Source organism: Hyla sarda, chromosome 8 (genome assembly GCF_029499605.1).
Source record: "Hyla sarda isolate aHylSar1 chromosome 8, aHylSar1.hap1, whole genome shotgun sequence".
Taxonomy (NCBI): domain Eukaryota; kingdom Metazoa; phylum Chordata; class Amphibia; order Anura; family Hylidae; genus Hyla; species Hyla sarda.
Genome location: NC_079196.1, coordinates 19,353,634 through 19,372,087, shown reverse-complemented (window position 1 = coordinate 19,372,087; position 18,454 = coordinate 19,353,634). Strand labels below are relative to the sequence as shown.

At 47.7% G+C, this 18,454-nt stretch overlaps 1 long non-coding RNA gene across 1 annotated transcript; it reads right to left on the bottom strand.

Moving 5' to 3' along the window:
* Positions 1 to 1,495: 1,495 nt before the first annotated feature.
* LOC130284725 (uncharacterized) lies at positions 1,496 to 15,135 on the bottom strand. Its single transcript, XR_008847127.1, has 3 exons — positions 14,947 to 15,135; positions 12,862 to 12,946; positions 1,496 to 1,836 (listed from the first exon to the last, which is right to left on the bottom strand). It is a non-coding gene; the product is annotated as an uncharacterized LOC130284725 (long non-coding RNA).
* Between the last annotated feature and the right edge of the window lie 3,319 nt (positions 15,136 to 18,454).

Sequence of the window (18,454 nt, the reverse complement as noted above, 5' to 3'; positions counted from 1 at the left end):
CTGTAATTGTAAGATTTACTGCGGCTTAGTTTATTAGTAACGCGCTTGTTACGATCATCATCCCCTATTAAGAGCGGTGCCAGCGCCGCACAAAGTCATCGGAGTCACCCTGCAGCGGCCGCACGCCTCTCCCTCATTATCTGCATGCTGGAGCCTAAATTAAAGGGGGCGCCCATCATAATGTGCGGGGAGCGCCTACTCCAGCCCTTTTCTAATGGTGGAACCTTTATGGCTTTTCCTTCTAATATGAGTGAATCAGCCGTCGTGTCTGTGAACTACTTTAATGTTCCCTGCACTGCTACATTGTAACAGAATAAAGCTCATTCTAGACACGTCAGCCAAACCTGCTGTCCATCTAAGGCAGTCGTCTCCAAACTGTGGCCCTCCAGCTGTTGCAAAACTACAACTCCCAGCATGCCCGGACAGCCGAAGGCTGTCCGTGCATGCTGGGAGTTGTAGTTTTGGAACAGCTGGAGGCACCCTGGTTGGTAAACACTGGTCTAGGTCTCCAAATTGTAAAGCTTTAACTTTCTGGGCATGCTGGGAGTTGTAGTTTTGCAACAGTTGGAGTCACTTTGGTTGGTAAACACTGGTCTAGGGCTCCAAATTGTAGACCTTTGTGCCTCCAGCTGTTGCAAAACTACACCTCCCAGCATGCCCAGACAGCTGTTGGCTGTCCGGGCATGCTGGGAGTTGTAGTTTTGCAACAGTTGGAGTTAACCTGGTTGGGAAAACACTGGTCTAGGGCCTAAGTCACGGATCTGTGGACCTTTAACTGTTGCAAAAACTACAACTCCCAGCATGCCTGGACAGCGAGGGGGAGGCACGCTGGTCAGGAAATACTGATCTAATGTATATTATGGTGGTCTCCCGAATCCCAATAAGGATTGGGAATGTTGGCTTCCAGCTGCTGATCCTTTTGATTCTTTGGATAATCGGGCAGTTGCTTACCCCCATTCTTTCCATTCAGAACACGTGCATGCTCAGCCGAGCTGTTCGGGCATGCTGGGAGTTGTAGTTTTGAAACAGTTGGAAGCATGTTTGTTGAGAAACACAGTAAGGGTGCGTTCCCACAGGGCGTATACGCAGCGTATTTGACGCTGCGCAAAATGTATGGCAGCAGCGGGAAATACGCTGCGTATCCCTTGCTCACTATACACACAGGGCTTTCCGGCGGCAGCCCTATGTGTGTAGTGAGTTTTGGAGGCGGAGCCGCGCGTCACAGATACGCCGGCACACGGCCCCGCCTCCAAAACTCACTAGACGCATAGGGCTGCCGCCGGAAAGCCCTGTGTGTATAGTGAGCAAGGGATACGCAGCGTATTTCCCGCTGCTGCCATACATTTTGCGCAGCGTCAAATACGCTGCGTATACGCCCTGTGGGAACGCACCCTTATGCAGTATAGAAGTCCCCGAAGTGGAACTCTTATCAGATATCACTGAGATGGGGATACCTCTTTAATTCACAGACCCCTTAAAGCTAATATGCTGCTACATATAGGTGGACAATTGCTTTAAATTTTATAATTCATGAATTTTAAGAGTTAATTTGTAAAGAAAAGATAATCCTTATTTTTTTTGTCAAACTTTTTTGTTTTGCACCATTTGCTTTTCCAAGTATGTCCAGCGGTGTCACTGTGCTGTTATTCCCAATGTGTCCAGCGGTGTCACTGTGCTGTTATTCCCAATGTGTCCAGCGGTGTCACTGTGCTGTTATTCCCAATGTGTCCAGCGGTGTCACTGTGCTGTTATTCCCAATGTGTCCAGCGGTGTCACTGTGCTGTTATTCCCAATGTGTCCAGCGGTGTCACTGTGGAGTTCCCCTGAAGGGTATTGCTGAAAGCAAAAATAGTTTTACCAGCTTGTGCCTGCAAATAGTAAGATGACTCCCCCTCCACCCCCAACCCAGAAAATGTCACTTCTCAGAGAGCGAGCGCCACAGCTGTTGTATGTCTAAGTATAAACCTGAATAGGCCTGACTTCCCACAGGAGAGGGTCTGCTGCAGAGGAACAATAGAAGCAACCAGCTCAGCCGCCTGCCAAAACCACTTACTGTTTAACCAGAGGGACAGCCTGTTATTTACGGTTGTGACACTTCCCCCTCTGGACACAGCTCAGTCTATAAAGGAGAAGATCAGGGAAAGTAATCACCAAAATGTACACAGTGACCCCACCAGCAGAATAGTGAGTGCAGCTCTGGAGTATAATACAGGATATAAATAGAGATTTTCCTAGCTTGTGACGGAAAATATAAGTTATATGAAGACAGGAGGCGAGTATCTTATGCATTAATCTTTCTTTATTAATGCCCATAGCAGAATATTCACTATTCAATTAAATGTAATGGAGAAAAAACTTCAAAACTACAACTCCCAGCAGTCCTTGGGGCACAATAGCCACTCCTATCCCTGTAGCCCCTATATAAGGACTGCCCCTTCATCTAACTTCCTCTTTCTTCATGCGAAACACCGCCGCACTGGAACTAGAGATGACAACCGATTAGCACCGCAATCTTCCGACGTCGCAGCCAGCCGGCCCGATATCTTGGGTGTCGAAGATCCACCGGCAAACTCCAACTGCGTCTCAACGGAGACCCTAGATAATGAAAAACGACTTGGACCAACAGGTCATCCGTACACCGGACACCAACAGCGATCGGTAATCTCCTTCGCCTGCTGCACAGTAACCGGAATCGTCTTCCAACCGGCCCTAGACCCTTAGGACCTCAGGGCGCAGCCTGGCTCCAACGGGAGCCGAAGGACTCTAAATTCTGGAAACAGATGTCGTCCCAACGGGGACCGAGGAACCCGAACATTAGTTCGAACATGTCAACCGCCAACCTGGATCCACCATCTTCGTTCAGTAACCTGAGAATAGAACAAAAGACACGTAATAGGGTGGGTAGGGAGGGAAGATACTCGCCTCCTGTCTTCATATAACTTATATTTTCCGTCACAAGCTAGGAAAATCTCTATTTATATATCAGACAGGAGGCTCATATCTTATGCAAGTTCAAAGCTAACAAAACTAGCTAAGTTACATGCGACAACATAACCTGACAAGTCCTATAAAACAGACATGGAGACATGTTCCTCCGGTCTGAAGTAGAAATGACGAAAAGTGGTTTCGGAAGACCAGTCGGCTGCCATTAATAGATCAGAAAGGGAACCCCCTGAGGTGACCACCTTAGTAGCCATAGCACCCCTGGATGAATGAGCTCCAAACAGGGATATGTCTATGCCCGCCATCTCCATGGCAGAACTTACCCAGCGTGCTAAAGTAGCGGAAGTGACCGGATGATGAGGTTTGACGTAAGAAACCAGAAGTTGAGAGGAATCCGTAGATCGCAAATCGGCAGTCCGCGATTCGTATGCCTGCAGGCAACGGACAACGCAAATCCGTGGATGCGCAGGGAAAAATGGGTAAAAAACCGATTGGATACCCGTCTTGGTTCTACGGACCACAGCAAACTTGACCCCCTGAGGCGAGAATTGTCGCCTAGAGATGTCCAATGCCCTCACGTCCGAGACACGCTTGATAGAAACCAAGCATAAGAGGACAGTTAGTTTATATGATAACAGTTTCAATGGGAGATTGCTATTGTCTTCCCACGTAGAGAACATATCAAGCAACCTGGAAACATCCCAGGTCGCCTGGTATCGAGGCCGCGGGGGACGCTTAAATTTAATGCCGCGCAAGAGCCTACAGACAAGCGGATGTTTGCCAACCGGCAAAGAGTCCACTGGGCAATGATAAGCTGAAATAGCCGACCGGTACACATTGATGGAACTAAAAGATTTGCCAGATTCAAAAGAATCTGCCAAATAGTTGACCACTACCGACACAGGTGCATGTACGGGATCAACCTGCCGTTGATCACACCAACGAACCCAGAGTCTCCAGGCTGATCGATATGCCGATCTAGTCCCGGGGGCCCAGGCCAAGGCGAGGAGATCCCTAGCCGATCTTGAAAGGTCGTTATCCTCGTCCGGGACCCCGAAACCAACCACGCTAGGAGAGTTAGGTTCCCCTCCACTACTAGCGGGTGGAGACCCTTGGTCGGATTGGTGAGGAGTTGCGGGAAGTGTGGGAGAAGCCTGGGGTAATCCACGGTCATCCCCAGGAGGAGAGGAAACCACGGCTGTGTCGGCCACCAGGGTGTGATCAGCACAACCGTCGCCCTCAGGTTCGCAGTATGTAGGAGAACCCGGGATATTAACTGGAACGAGGGAAACGCATAATGTATTCCCTCCGGCCAAGGTTGGCGGAGAGCGTCTACCGCAGACGCTTCCGGATCTGGCCTCCAGCTGAAAAAACATGCTAGTTGATGGTTGAGGCGAGAAGCGAAGAGGTCCACGCATAACGGACCCCAAAGCTGTCTCAACCGCAGAAAAACGGACCGATTCAAACGCCAATCGCTGGAATCGAGGAGGTAGCGGGAATTCCAATCGGCTACCGAATTGGAGACCCCTGGGATATACTCTGCTATCGGAACAATGTCGCGGGCTAGGCAGAAGTGCCAAAAATCTTTCGCGAGATCCGCAAGGATTCTGGACCTGGTGCCCCCCAAGCGGTTGACGTACTGAACCGCCGCTACGTTGTCCATGCGTAGTAATACACAGCAATTGGACGCATGTGGAAGAAAACTCCTGACGGCAAAGAACGCCGCTAGAAGTTCCAAGGCATTGATATGTAGGGAAGTTTCCGAGACGGACCATGTCCCTCCTGTGGAATCCGCTCCACAACGGGCTCCCCAGCCCTGACGACTCGCGTCCGACTCTATGATGACATCTGGGCTGGAGTTGAAAATGGTCTTGCCGTTCCATTCGACGGCATGACAAAGCCACCAGTGCAACTCTTCGGTGGCCTCCTGACGGAGGGGAACCTCGTCTGCATATCTGAGGCCCTGCCGCAGGTGCATGATCTTGAGCCTCTGAAGGGCTCTGTAGTGCAATGGGGCTGGAAATATAGCCTGGATGGAGGCTGCCAGAAGACCCACTAGGCGCTCCAGGACCCGTAAGGATAAGCAACCCTTGCGCAAGATCGCCCTGATTTCTTTGCGAATCAGGGCTAGTTTGGCCTTGGGAAGACGGAGGACGGCATGATTGGTGTCTACCAAAAAACCCAGAAACTCCATCTCTTGGGCCGGGGTTAGAACCGATTTTTCTCGGTTGACTATGAACCCTAGGTCGTGCAATAGCGATAACGTCCACTCCATGTGGAGAGATGCCAGTGCTTTGGAGCTGGCCATGATAAGGAGGTCGTCTAGATAAATGATCAGAGGTACCCCTCTGCTCCTCAAGGACGCCACCACTGGTTTCATGAGTTTGGTGAAACACCATGGGGCGGAGGATAGGCCGAACGGGAGGCAAGTAAACTGCCACATTCGGTCTTTCCAGAGAAAACGGACAAAGGGTTGAGACTCTGGGTGTATAGGGACGGTGAGATAGGCGTCCTTTAAATCCACCTTCACGAGCCAATCCCCGGAATGAAGGAGATCCCGAAGGAAATGAATCCCCTCCATTTTGAAATGTCGATAAGTGACATGTTGGTTGAGGTCCCGAAGGTTTATCACTGGACGTTAACCGCCCCCTTTTTTCTTTACTAAGAAGAGGTTGCTCACAAAACCTGGAGAGGAGTGGAATACCTCCCGGATTGCCTGTTTGGCCAGGAGATCCCTTATTTCGTTGTCTATTAGAGCAACATTTTGGTTCGAGAACCTGATAGGGGTTGGCATCATGCACATCGTCGGCAAGGATTGGAGTTCGATGACGAACCCCGCTATCGTATTTAGGATCCACGCGTCTGCCGTAATCGCAGACCAAGCGTGGGTAAAATACCTCAGACGTCCCCCCACTGGTATACGAGAGTGTGGACTATAGAGTGTACTCACCGGTATGGGGTCTGGATCTGGGGTAACCACGTCCACCATGTCCGCGCCAGGGTCTGCCACGGGGTGGGAAAAATGGCGCCGTCTGTGCCACTGGCATGGTGTAGGAGCCTGATGGTATTGTGACTGAGCAGATTGTCTGCCATGTGGCCGATAGGTAGGAGCGCGGCCGGCAGATCGGCCTTTACCTCTGCCGGCCCGGGGAAAAATTTTATTGGTCCCAGACTTTTTTAGGGACGACTGGGCCTTATCTAAGCTAGTAAAAAGCCCGACAAATTTGTTTATGTCTTTCACTAAACTATCGCCAAAAAGCATCCCCTCCGCCGAAGGACCAGGCTCAGTCTCAGCTAAATGGGACAATTGTGGATCAAGGCGCATAAGGATAGAGCGCCGTCTCTCTATTGAGCAGGTGGTGTTGGCACTGCCCGCTAGGCAAATAGCCCTTTGGGCCCAGCCGCGGAGTTGACGGAGATCAACAGGTTGGTCCGTCGCTGCCGCCTGCTCAGACAGGTTTAGAATTTTTGTGAGGGGACCAATAAAGTCCAGAATACGTTCCTGGATGGTCCGAAAGGAGCGTTCAATCCGCTTTTTTGGGGAATTTACCCGATTTCATGAGGTATTTTGATAGGACCGGGTCCACCTCCGGGGTATTAACCACTTTATGTGGTACAAAGGGTCTGGGGCACTCTGCCCTTAATTTATTGCGGCTCGTCTTGTCCAAAGACTTACGTGTCCAAAATTCCACGTATTGCGATACGTGGAGAAGTGGGGTCCAGTCACCAGATCGCGGGTGGGAGATCGCGTCAGGGTGAAAGAACGGTTCACCTAGGGCGTCTAGGATGATCTCGTCCTGCGTAACAGGGTTGGCGTTGGTATCAAACGCAGTGTCCCCAACATCCTCGTCCATTGCTTCAGACTCATCATCGTCAGCTTCATCTGAATGAGCAGACGAATCCTCATCTGAGGAATCTATGAACGAATTGGGTTTGGACCGTCTAGCGGACCTTTGCCTCCTCCCTTTTAACTCCCCAGGGGTCGAGTCGAGTCTGAGGGATGTTGGGGTTGGCAGGTCGGGGTAGGAGCTGCCTGGAACATTTTATTTTCTTCCCCTGTCGGGGAGTCGGATGCCGCCAAGACATGCTTCCTTTTCTGGGAAGCTTTGCCTTTTTTGAGTGGCGGTTCACCGCCCTGAGGTGGTGGGGCTGACATCATGTGGGTTGAGGATTGAGACCCAGAAGGTACAATGGCAGAAGCTAGGGCCGCTTGTACCGATTTATTAATAAGGTCCTGGATTTGGTTGGCAGTCATAAACTGTGCAGAGTCTAGAGAAAAACCATCCCCTCTAGGGGGAGCAGATGTGGGCTCCTCAGCCATGATGTAGCTATTCAGACTAAAATATATAGAACTATGTGGTAAGTATAAAACAAGGTTATCTAATCAGGGGATACAGAATACATTCTGTCTCCCACAAACCTAATAGCAAGAACTAACTGAAGTAATGACCTGATAGCAGATTACAGGCTCCGTCCTCCACACCGCTAGCGCTGTACTGGCGCTGCGCTGGGAGGGGATATCGAGAGCCTCTGCTCTCAGGGACGAAGTCTCAAGAGACTACGTCCCTAGGGCTATGATTGGAGGACGCAGGAGCGCCCTCCAATGACTAAATGCAAAGGCACGCCCACTCTTCAAGCGCAGGCCGTGGAGAGAGAGCGGTCTGCGTTGAAGGACACGCCCCTCGCCCGCGAAAAGAGGATGAAGGAGAAGCACATAAAATGTCGGCGCCAGGTAAGATGGCGACCACTGAAGGAAAGAAGGGGAAAAAACGGGAAGAGAACCAGAGGGGAGTAGAAAGTATGGCACCGGAACTATCCGGTAAAAGAAGTAGGAATGAAGGGGAAAGAGCGGGCAAGCTATAGGCAGGAATATATATACATATATATAACCTATAATCAAAAGTGAACCAGCATATTAGTTACCAACATACGCTGAACCAATATATATATATATATATATATACAAGTAAGAATAAACTATAATAATAAGACACTATAAGGAACACTTATCTGTATGCTGCTATGAGCAGAAAGAAAGAGGAAGTTAGATGAAGGGGCAGTCCTTATATAGGGGCTACAGGGATAGGAGTGGCTATTGTGCCCTAAGGACTGCTGGGAGTTGTAGTTTTGAAGTTTTTTCTCCATTACATTTAATTGAATAGTGAATATTCTGCTATGGGCATTAATAAAGAAAGATTAATGCATAAGATATGAGCCTCCTGTCTGATATATAACTCAGGATCAGTACAGGATAAGTAATGTAATGTATGTACACAGTGACCTCACCAGCAGAATAGTGAGTACAGCTCTGGAGTATAATACAGGATATAACTCAGGATCAGTACAGGATAAGTAATGTAATGTATGTATACAGTGACCTCACCAGCAGAATAGTGAGTACAGCTCTGGAGTATAATACAGGATATAACTCAGGATCAGTACAGGATAAGTAATGTAATGTATGTACACAGTGACCTCACCAGCAGATTAGTGAGTACAGCTCTGGAGTATAATACAGGATATAACTCAGGATCAGTACAGGATAAGTAATGTAATGTATGTATACAGTGACCTCACCAGCAGAATAGTGAGTACAGCTCTGGAGTATAATACAGGATATAACTCAGGATCAGTACATGATAAGTAATGTAATGTATGTACAGGATATGATACATTTTTATACAGTAGGTGTTGGTGGAAATATCCTTTAGTTCAGTAGGATGATGCCAAGAACACTTGGAAGTTTATCTTCCGGCTCCTGTAGTTGTTCAGGGCTCATAGACCACCCAAGGCTATACTGCATATCTTGTGCACATGTGGAACACAGGGGCCATAGAGGAATGAGTGGAGCCCACTGCTCCCTTCTACAATGAATCTCTGTGTCACAGTAGGGACAACCCGCACCGACAGATGGAGATTTTACTGCAGTGGTCTCAAAACTGTGGGCCTCCAGCTGTTGCAAAACTACAACTCCCAGCATGTCCGGACAGCCAACGGCTGTCCGGGCATGCTGGGAGTTGTAGTTTTGCAACAGCTGGAGGTCCACAGTTTTACTGTGTAACTATAAGTCACCCAGCAAGCAATAGGGGTCCCTATGGTTCCTCTGCCAGTGCTATAGATCAGCCATGACAGGCCTTGGAACAGATTGCGCTTCCGTTTAGCACAGACCCTACTATTGAGCAAGAGAACACACTGGCGCTGCTGTAGTAACAGGAAATGGTGGTTTATGACAACACTTTCGGCTCCGTTTGCAGTTACCAAACATAACCTATAGAATCTACGGATCTCAAAACGACTAAATTTGGACATAAAACTGAACTTCGTCACCTATTGTCCGGCACACGTACGTCATGTGACAAAATAAAAGTGTCCTGTCGTTTGTTTTTGTTTGAACATGTGGAGCCATAATTCTGGCGCACGAGGCCTAGTAAATGTGGGCCGCGATCCTTTTTTATTTATTTTTTCCTTCGGCTCCTTTCACACTATGAATTTCTCCGTTTACAAACTTCCGTCACATGTTCCGTCACTACAGCTGCATAACCCCTGACGGCCGTGACTAAATCGCATTGCAGCCTATGGGGTTTTGTAACTGCCCGTTTGCACCCGTATATGCCCGTAATTCATTACGGGCGTTATACAGTGACGGGACATCGTGGCGGGAAAATAACTGCATGCGTGATGATCGTTCCCCTCAGATAAAATCTATTGTAAATGCCTCCATTGTGCAGAAAACAACGGAACACTGTCAGCCAAAGGCTTAAAGGAGGACTCTGGCAAAAATGAATTTACATTCTATCCACAGAATAGGGGATAAGTAGCTGATTGGAGCGGGGGGGGGGGGGGGGGGGGGGTGGGGGTGTTTAGACTGCTGGGGCCCCCTTGTTATCTTCGGGACAGGACACGGCGCTCAGTGAGGAGCACGTGCCGTCTGCAGCATTCATTTCTGTGGGAACGCCCAAAAAAACGAGTACAGCTCTCGGGCATCATTGGTGCTCCCCTAGTAATTAAATGGGTACCCCCCATGGAAAAACTTTTTTTTTTTTTTATATCAACTGGTGCTAGAAAGCTAAACAGATTTGTAAATTAGTTCTATTAAAAAAATCTTAATCCTTCCAGTACTTTTTAGGGGCTGTATACCACAGAGGAAATGCTTTTCTTTTTGGATTTCTCTTCTGTCACAGTGCTCTCTGCTGACACCTCTGTCCATTTTAGGAACTGTTCAGAGCATCATATGTTTGCTATGGGGATTTTCTCCTGCTCTGGACAGTTCCTAAAATGGACAGCAGAGAGCACTGTGGTCGTGACAGAAGAGAGATCCAAAAAGAAAAGCATTTCCTCTGTAGTATACAAGCCCCTAAAACGTACTGGAAGGATTGAGATTTTTTATTATAGAAGTAATTTAGTAATAGAAGTCATTTACAAATCTGTTTAGCTTTCTGGCACCAGTTTTCCACCGGCGTACCCCTTTAATGGAGCTCGTCAGGTGAGAAAGCCAGGGTCCCGTTTTAAAAATGGCAGGAAGCTTATTCAGCAGTCAGACCCCCCCCCCCCCCCCCCCAGGTATGAGCTACTTATCCCCGATCCTGTGGAAGTTAACTTTCGCTGGAGTACCTCTTTAGGGTACGTTCACACGTGCGTATTTTCTGCAGATTTGAGTCAGCAGATTTTTGTGCCCATTGAAGTCAATGGGCAGCAAAATCTGTAGAAGCAAATCTGCAGAAAAATGCGCCCGTGTGAACATACCCTTAAGTGCCGCATTTTAGGATTATAAAGGTGAAATTACTTAAATCTTGCCAAACCACTTCAGGTTCTCAAGGAATAGAACCATCTGGAATCTGACAGGACAGGTGGAGCTGCGACCTGTCTTACCGGACTCCTCAGAATTACATTTTACGTTGCAGACGGCCAATATTTGCCTCCATATTGAAAATGACCCATCCTGCAGGAATTACTGACCCGGAGGTAATTTCCCTATGAGTGACGACCACGTTGCACCCCCCCCCCCCCCCCCCAAGCAGCTGGCCTCTCATTCTTCCTCACATATTTCTTCTCTCTGGTTCTCATATGTCAGCCATGAAGGGCCCTTATGGAATTTGCTTATGGCCAGAGGCTCCCTAAAAATCCCTTTACCCTGTGTTTTCCAAACAGTGTGCCTTCAGGTGTTGTAAAACTACAACTCCCAGCGTGCCCGGACAGCCAACGCATGCTGGGAGTTGTAGTTTTACAACTGAAGGCACACTGGTTGGAAAACACTGGCCTAGACCAGTGGTCTCCAACCTGCGGACCTCCAGATGTTGCAAAACTATAACTCCCAGCATGCCCGGACAGCCGTTGGCTGTCCGGGCATGCTGGGAATTGTAGTTTTGCAACATCTGGAGGTCCGCAGGTTGGAGACCACTGGCCTAGACGGTCATATTGGTTGTCATCCAACTTTCCCACATGCAGCTCTCAGGGATATCCTGGAGAAATGCCAGTCTTTCCCTGAAGCAAAATGGGGGAGATTTATCAAACCTGTGTAGAGGAAGAGTGGTGCAGTTACCCATAGCAACCAAATTGCCCAGTGGCGTTGCTAGGGTTGGTGTCACCCGGTGCGGTAGAAAATGGCGTCACCCCCATACCTCCCCACCCCCCCTCAGTAAGTTTTTAGCCTGTTGTGACAGACACCACTGTTGTAGCGCATTGTGAGAAATTCCAGTATAATAATCAGATATACCAGTTGCCACAGAATGGGAAAGTGTTAAAGAAGTTTTCACCATTGAAATATACAGCTCCCAGAATTACTTAAAGGGGTACTCCACTGGAAAACATTTACTTTTATATCAACTGGTGCCAGAAAGTTAAACAGATTTTTAAATTACTTCTATTTAAAATCTTAATACTTACAGTACTTATAAGCTGGTGTATGCTCCACAGGAAGTTGTGTAGTTCTTTCCAGTCTGACCACAGTGCTATTTGCTGACACCTCTGTCCATGTCAGGAACTGTCCAGAGCAGGATAGGTTTGCTATGGGGATTTGCTCCTACTATGGACAGTTCTTGACATGGACAGAGGTGTCAGCACAGAGCACTGTGGTCAGGCAGAAAATAAATTAAAAAGGAAAATAACTTACTGTGAATCGCTTATACAGCAGCTAATAAGTACTGGAAGGATTAAGATTTTTAAATAGAAGTAATTTACAAATCTGTTTAACTTTGTAGCACCAGCTGATTAAAAAAAATGTTTTCCAGTAGAGTACCCCTTTGAGCAGTGGTGAGGTTATGCTGGGAGTTGTAGTTTCACTGACCTAACTGTAGAACTGACAAGTGACTACAGCTCTGATGTAGAGAGGAGAATGTACAATGGTATCAGTGACTACAGGTGACATCTCTATAGTGAGGAGAATACACAATGATATCTGACTACAGGTGACGTCTTCTCTATAGTGAGGAGAATACACAATGACATCAGTGACTACAGGTGACGTCTTCTCTATAGTGAGGAGAATACACAATATCAGTGACTACAGGTGACGTCTTCTCTATAGTGAGGAGAATGTTCAATGATATCAGTGATTACAGGTGACGTCTTCTCTATAGTGAGGAGAATACACAATGATATCAGTGACTACAGGTGACGTCTTCTCTATAGTGAGGAGAATACACAATGATATCAGTCACTACAGGTGACGTCTTCTCTATAGTGAGGAGAATGTTCAATGATATCAGTGATTACAGGTGACGTCTTCTCTATAGTGAGGAGAATACACAATGATATCAGTCACTACAGGTGACGTCTTCTCTATAGTGAGGAGAATACACAATGATATCAGTGATTACAGGTGACGTCTTCTCTATAGTGAGGAGAATACACAATGATATCAGTGACTACAGGTGACGTCTTCTCTAAAGTCTTCCCTTATCTAATTCAGATGGTACATACCGGCAGGACTTGTTCCAGCTAAAACTTCTCTCTGCAGAATGTGACGCCCAGACGTCTCCTCACTATGTCAGCGCATTCTCATCCTCTATATGAAAACAAGTATTATTATAAACCTGACAGACACTGTATCCTCTAAATATAATACTACTATACACTATACTCTTTGATTATAAACCTTCCATACACTGTACCCTCTGAATATAATACTACCACACACTGTACATTCTGAATATAATACCAACACATACTGTACCCTCTGAATATAAATCTGCCACATACTGTACCCCTGAATATAATACCGCCACACACTGTACCCACTGAATATAATACTACCACATACTGCGCCCTCTGAATATAAATCTGCCACATACTGTACCCTCTGAATATAAATCTGCCACATACTGTACCCTCTGAATATAAATCTGCCACATACTGTACCCTCTGAATATAAATCTGCCACATACTGTACCTCTGAATATAAATCTGTCACATACTGTACCCCTGAATATAAATTTGCCACATACTGTACCCCTGAATATAATACCGCCACATACTGTACCCTCTGAATATAATACTACCACCCACTGCGCCTTCTGAATATAATAATTAGAGATGAGCAAACTACAGTAAATTCAACTCGTCACAAACTTCTCTGCTCGGCAGTTGATATCTTTTCCTGCATAAATTAGTTCAGCTTTCAGGTGCTCCCGTGGGCTGGAAAAGGTGGATACAGTCCTAGGAGACTCTTTCCTAGGAATGTATCCACCTTTTCCAGCCCACCGGAGCACCTGAAGGCTGAACTAATTTACGGAGGATAAGTCATCAACTGCCGAGCCGAGAAGTTTGTGACGAATCGAATTTACTGTAAGTTCGCTCATCTCTAATAATACTACCACAAACTGCGCCCTCTGAATATAATACTACCACAAACTGCGCCCTCTGAATATAATACTACCACAAACTGCGCCCTCTGAATATAATACTACCACAAACTGCGTCCTCTGAATATAATACTACCACAAACTGCGTCCTCTGAATATAATACTACCACAAACTGCGTCCTCTGAATATAATACTACCACAAACTGCGTCCTCTGAATATAATACTACCACAAACTGCGTCCTCTGAATATAATACTACCACAAACTGCACCCTCTGAATATAATACTACCACAAACTGCGTCCTCTGAATATAATACTACCACAAACTGCGCCCTCTGAATATAACGTTGCCATACAGTGCACCCTCTGAATATAATACCACAACCGCAGTAACACCCCTCAACATCCGTTAGCTGATGCTATTACGACGGGAGGGGGGTATTGGTGGTGTTGCTAGTGGATGATGGGGGTGCTACTACTCGGGGGGTGTTGCTGGAGGATGATGAGGGTGCTACTAGCCATCCCCCCTGGCAGTATCATCCCCATCATCCATCGGCAGGATCATCCTCCTGGCAGGAGCACCGCCATCATCCACCATCAGGATCTGCTGATGGAGGTGCTGCTGGGGGGGGGGGGTGTTGCTGGTGGACGATGAGGGTGCTACTGCCAGGGGGGGAGCATTAGGTAGGCAGCAGTTCCCCCACATTAGGTAGGTCGCAGTTTCCCCACATTAGGTAGCATCTATTCCCCACATTAGGCAGCATAGATTCCCCACATTAGGTAGGTCGCAGTTTCCCCACATTAGGTAGCATCTATTCCCCACATTAGGCAGCATAGATTCCCCACATTTGGTACCAGTTCCCCCACATTAGGTAGGTACCAGTTACCCCACATTAGGTAGCAATTTCCCCACATTAGGTAGCACAGACTCCCCACACTTGGTAGTAGTTTCCCCACATTAGGCCGCAGGTTCCCCACAATGGGTCAAAGTCTCCCCACAATAGATCGCTGGTTATACCCCCCCCCACACACACACACACACAAAAAACACATACAACACAGAGAGACACACACACAAACACACAGTCAGAGAGACACACACACACACAGTCATGCACACAGTCACACACACATGCACACAGTCACACACACACAGAGTCTCACACACACAAACATAGATAGAGACAGACACACACACTCACCCATCCAGCGCAGCGCTCCTTCTCACCGGGCGCCGTGCGAGTGACGTAACTGACGTCCTCCTGCGCGGCCATACGGTGTGACGTCAGGCCGGCGCAGACGTGGGAGCGGAGGCCGGGCACAATGCTGGAGAAGGTGAGGGGGGTGTGATGATGGACGGGCGCACAGTGCAGGAGAAAGAGGGGGGTTGCTGATGGACGGGCACACACAGCGCGGGGGGGGGGGGGGGTTGGGTTGGGGGTTGTGCTGACGGATGGGAGGCCGGTCGGGCACAGATGGGGGAGGTGGTGTCTGTGTAGCTGGGGGGGGGGGGGTGCGGCTACGGAGCGTCTTGGTGTCACCCCATTAGGTTGGTGTCACCCGGTGCGGGCCGCACCCCCCGCACCCGGGTCGCAACGCCACTGAAATTGCCTCTCCTTTTTCAGAGGCTCTTTTAAAAGTGAAAGAAGCAATCTGATTGGTTGCTATGGGCAACTGCACAACTCTTAGGTTTGATAAATCCGTTGGCTGTCCGGGCATGCTGGGAGTTGTAGTTTTGAAACAGCGTGAGGCAGACTAGTTGGTAAACACTGGCCTACACGGTCATATTGGTTGTCACCCAACTTTCCCAGATGCAGCATTTGGGATATCCCAGAGAAACGATCGTCTTTCCGTGAAGCACAATGGGGGAGATTTATCAAACCTGTGTAGAGGAAGAGTGGAGCAGTTGCCCATAGCAACCAAATTGATTCATTTTTCAGAGGCTCTTTTAAAAGTGAAAGAAGCGATCTGATTGGTTGCTATAGGCAACCAACACTCTTCACAGGTTTGATAAGTCTGTTGGCTGTCCGGGCATGCTGTAGTTTTACAACAGCTGGAGGCACACTAGTTGGAAAACACTGGCCTACACAGTCATATTGGTTGTCACACAGCTTTCCCAGGTGCAGCTTTCTCAGAGATATCCTGGAGAAACGCTAGTCTTCCCCTGAAGCACAATTGTGAGATTTATCAAACCTGTAGTGTGGTGCAGTTGCCCATAGCAACCAAATTGCCTCATTTTTCAGAGGCCCTTTTAAAATGAAAGCAACGATCTGATTGGTTGCTATGGGCAACTGCACTATTTCGGTTTTCATAAATCTCCCCCCAATGTGTCCATTCACAATAAGGCGCCATTATGTCCCTGCCGTCATGTCCTCCTCCGGTGGTGTCACACTCCCTTTCATGGCCCCGGACGTGTTTATTTGTCCTTCAGGAAGCCATTTGGGGACTGCTGGGAGTTGTAGTTTTGCAACAGCTGGAGGCACCCTGTTTGGAAAATACTGCCTTAACCCCTTCAGGACAGTTGACGTAAACTTACATCCTGATACTTGATGTACATTTACGTCCTAAGCCGCGGTCCGACTATGCAGGAGCTGCGCTCGCTTTATAGACTCAGCTGCCGTTCACTTACAGTGATGGAGAACTGCGATCTTACCGTTCTTAGTCATTAAACCCTTAATGGGAACTGATCAGCATATTTTAGCATATATAACGATTGGCAATGCTTTATATATCTGCTAAAATCATTATCCTCACCCTCCCTGGGGGACGTTTGTGCCACCAGGGATGGTAAAGATATTAAATTATAACGTACCTCCCGGCCAGTAGTCCCCTGGGCAGGAACTTACACGTACCAGCTCCGATTGCTGCGGCCATGGTCCCGCCCAAAGGCTTGAATGGCGACTCGCGTCACCGCTCTACTACCTATGCAGACAGAGAAGAGCGGTGTCGTGAGCCATCATTCAAGCTGTCGGGGCTGGACCACGGCCGCAGCAAACGGAGCTGGCAAGTGTAAGTCCCCACCCAGGGGACTATTTACCGGGCGGATTTATAACATAGTATCTTCACCATCCCCGGGGGACATATAATGATTTTAGCATATATAAGCGCATGTTAAAATATGCTGATTGGTTTCCTTTAAGTGCTGAGATGAATCGCTATCACAGCAGCTAAGAGCCGCAATGACAGTGGGGGAGATTCATTGAAACCTGTGTAGTGGAGAATGGTGGAGTTGCCCATAGCAACCAGATTTTTTTTTTAGGGGAAAAAAACAAACAATCTGATTGGTTGCTATGGGCAACTTTTTAACTGCACAGGCAATAAATCTTCCCCGGTGTCCCTAATCGTTCAGCACCCCTGCAACATGTATGGGGGTCCGATGGGTTTACCGGCCTGCCAGGGGTCCTCTTCTCACCTGCTCCGGTTGGTTCCCAGCTACGATCTGCTGATAAAGCCTGCACAGCCAGGCTCTACCAGTAGATTGCTAATAACACTGAGTAATGCTATGCAATGGTATTAGCATTGGACTTAATAATGTTACTTAAAATGATAAGTGTTTTTTTTTTTTAAACACACAAGCCCCACCCCTAATAAAAATTTAATTACCGTATATACTCTAGTATTAGCCGTTCTGAATATAAGCTGAGGCCCCTAATTTCACCCCCAAAAGCCCAGGAAAACATATTGACTCTAGTATAAGCCTATAGTGGGAAATAAATTACCCCACCCATCATCCCGACTCGAACTATCATCATCCAGACCCCCCCCCTCATACAGATCCCCCTTGCCCCCCATATCATTATCCAGATCCCCCTCATACCCCCTGTCATTATCCAGACCCCCCCCTCTCTAGTTCTCTACTCACCTCCCCAGTTGCAGCTCTGTCGGTCCTTCCCTAGCAGCCGTCCAACATCGCTGCAGGGACCGTCCGACTTCTAGTGGGGAAGGCGAGCCGGTTCGGGCCATCCATCTTGACTGAGAGGCCCTCTTCTCCGCTGCGGGCTGGCACCAGACTAGTGACGCTGCATTGATGCTGCCGCATAGGGATGCCCCTGACGTCTGCTGCGCATGGACGTCCCTCCATGGCGGCGTCAATAGTCAAGGGCCTTCTGGTCAAGATGGATGGCCCGGACCGGCTCACCCTCCCCAGTGGAAGTCGGACGGTCCCTGCAGCATAGATGGGCGACAATGGACGGCCCAGCCCACCCCCCCCATCACTCGAGTATATAAGCCGAGGGGGACGTTTTCGGCACAAAAAAATGGTGAATAAAAAAAAAAACAAATATTTAAGTATAAAAAAAAAAAAAAACATTTAGTATTGCTGTGTACAGAAATCTCCAAACTATTAAAAATGAATGTCTGTGATCCTGTACAATGAATGGCATAAATCTTAAAAAATAAATGTAAAAAAAAATAAATATGTTCTTTAAGTTGTAAAATCAGATAAAAAACATAAACTGGGTGTTTTAATCACATTGACCTACAGAAGAGATAACCTGTCATTTTTACCGTAAAATGCTATGCGTAAAAATGAAACCCCCCCCAAAAGTTGCCAAATTGCGGTTTTCTTTTCAATTTCCCCCTACAAATCATTTTTTTTTCTTCCTTGGGTTTGCGCTGTACATTTTATGGGAAAATAAAAAAAGGTGTTATCCCAAAATACAATTGGTTTCGCAAAAAAATTAAATAAATAAACAACCCCTCATATGGGTC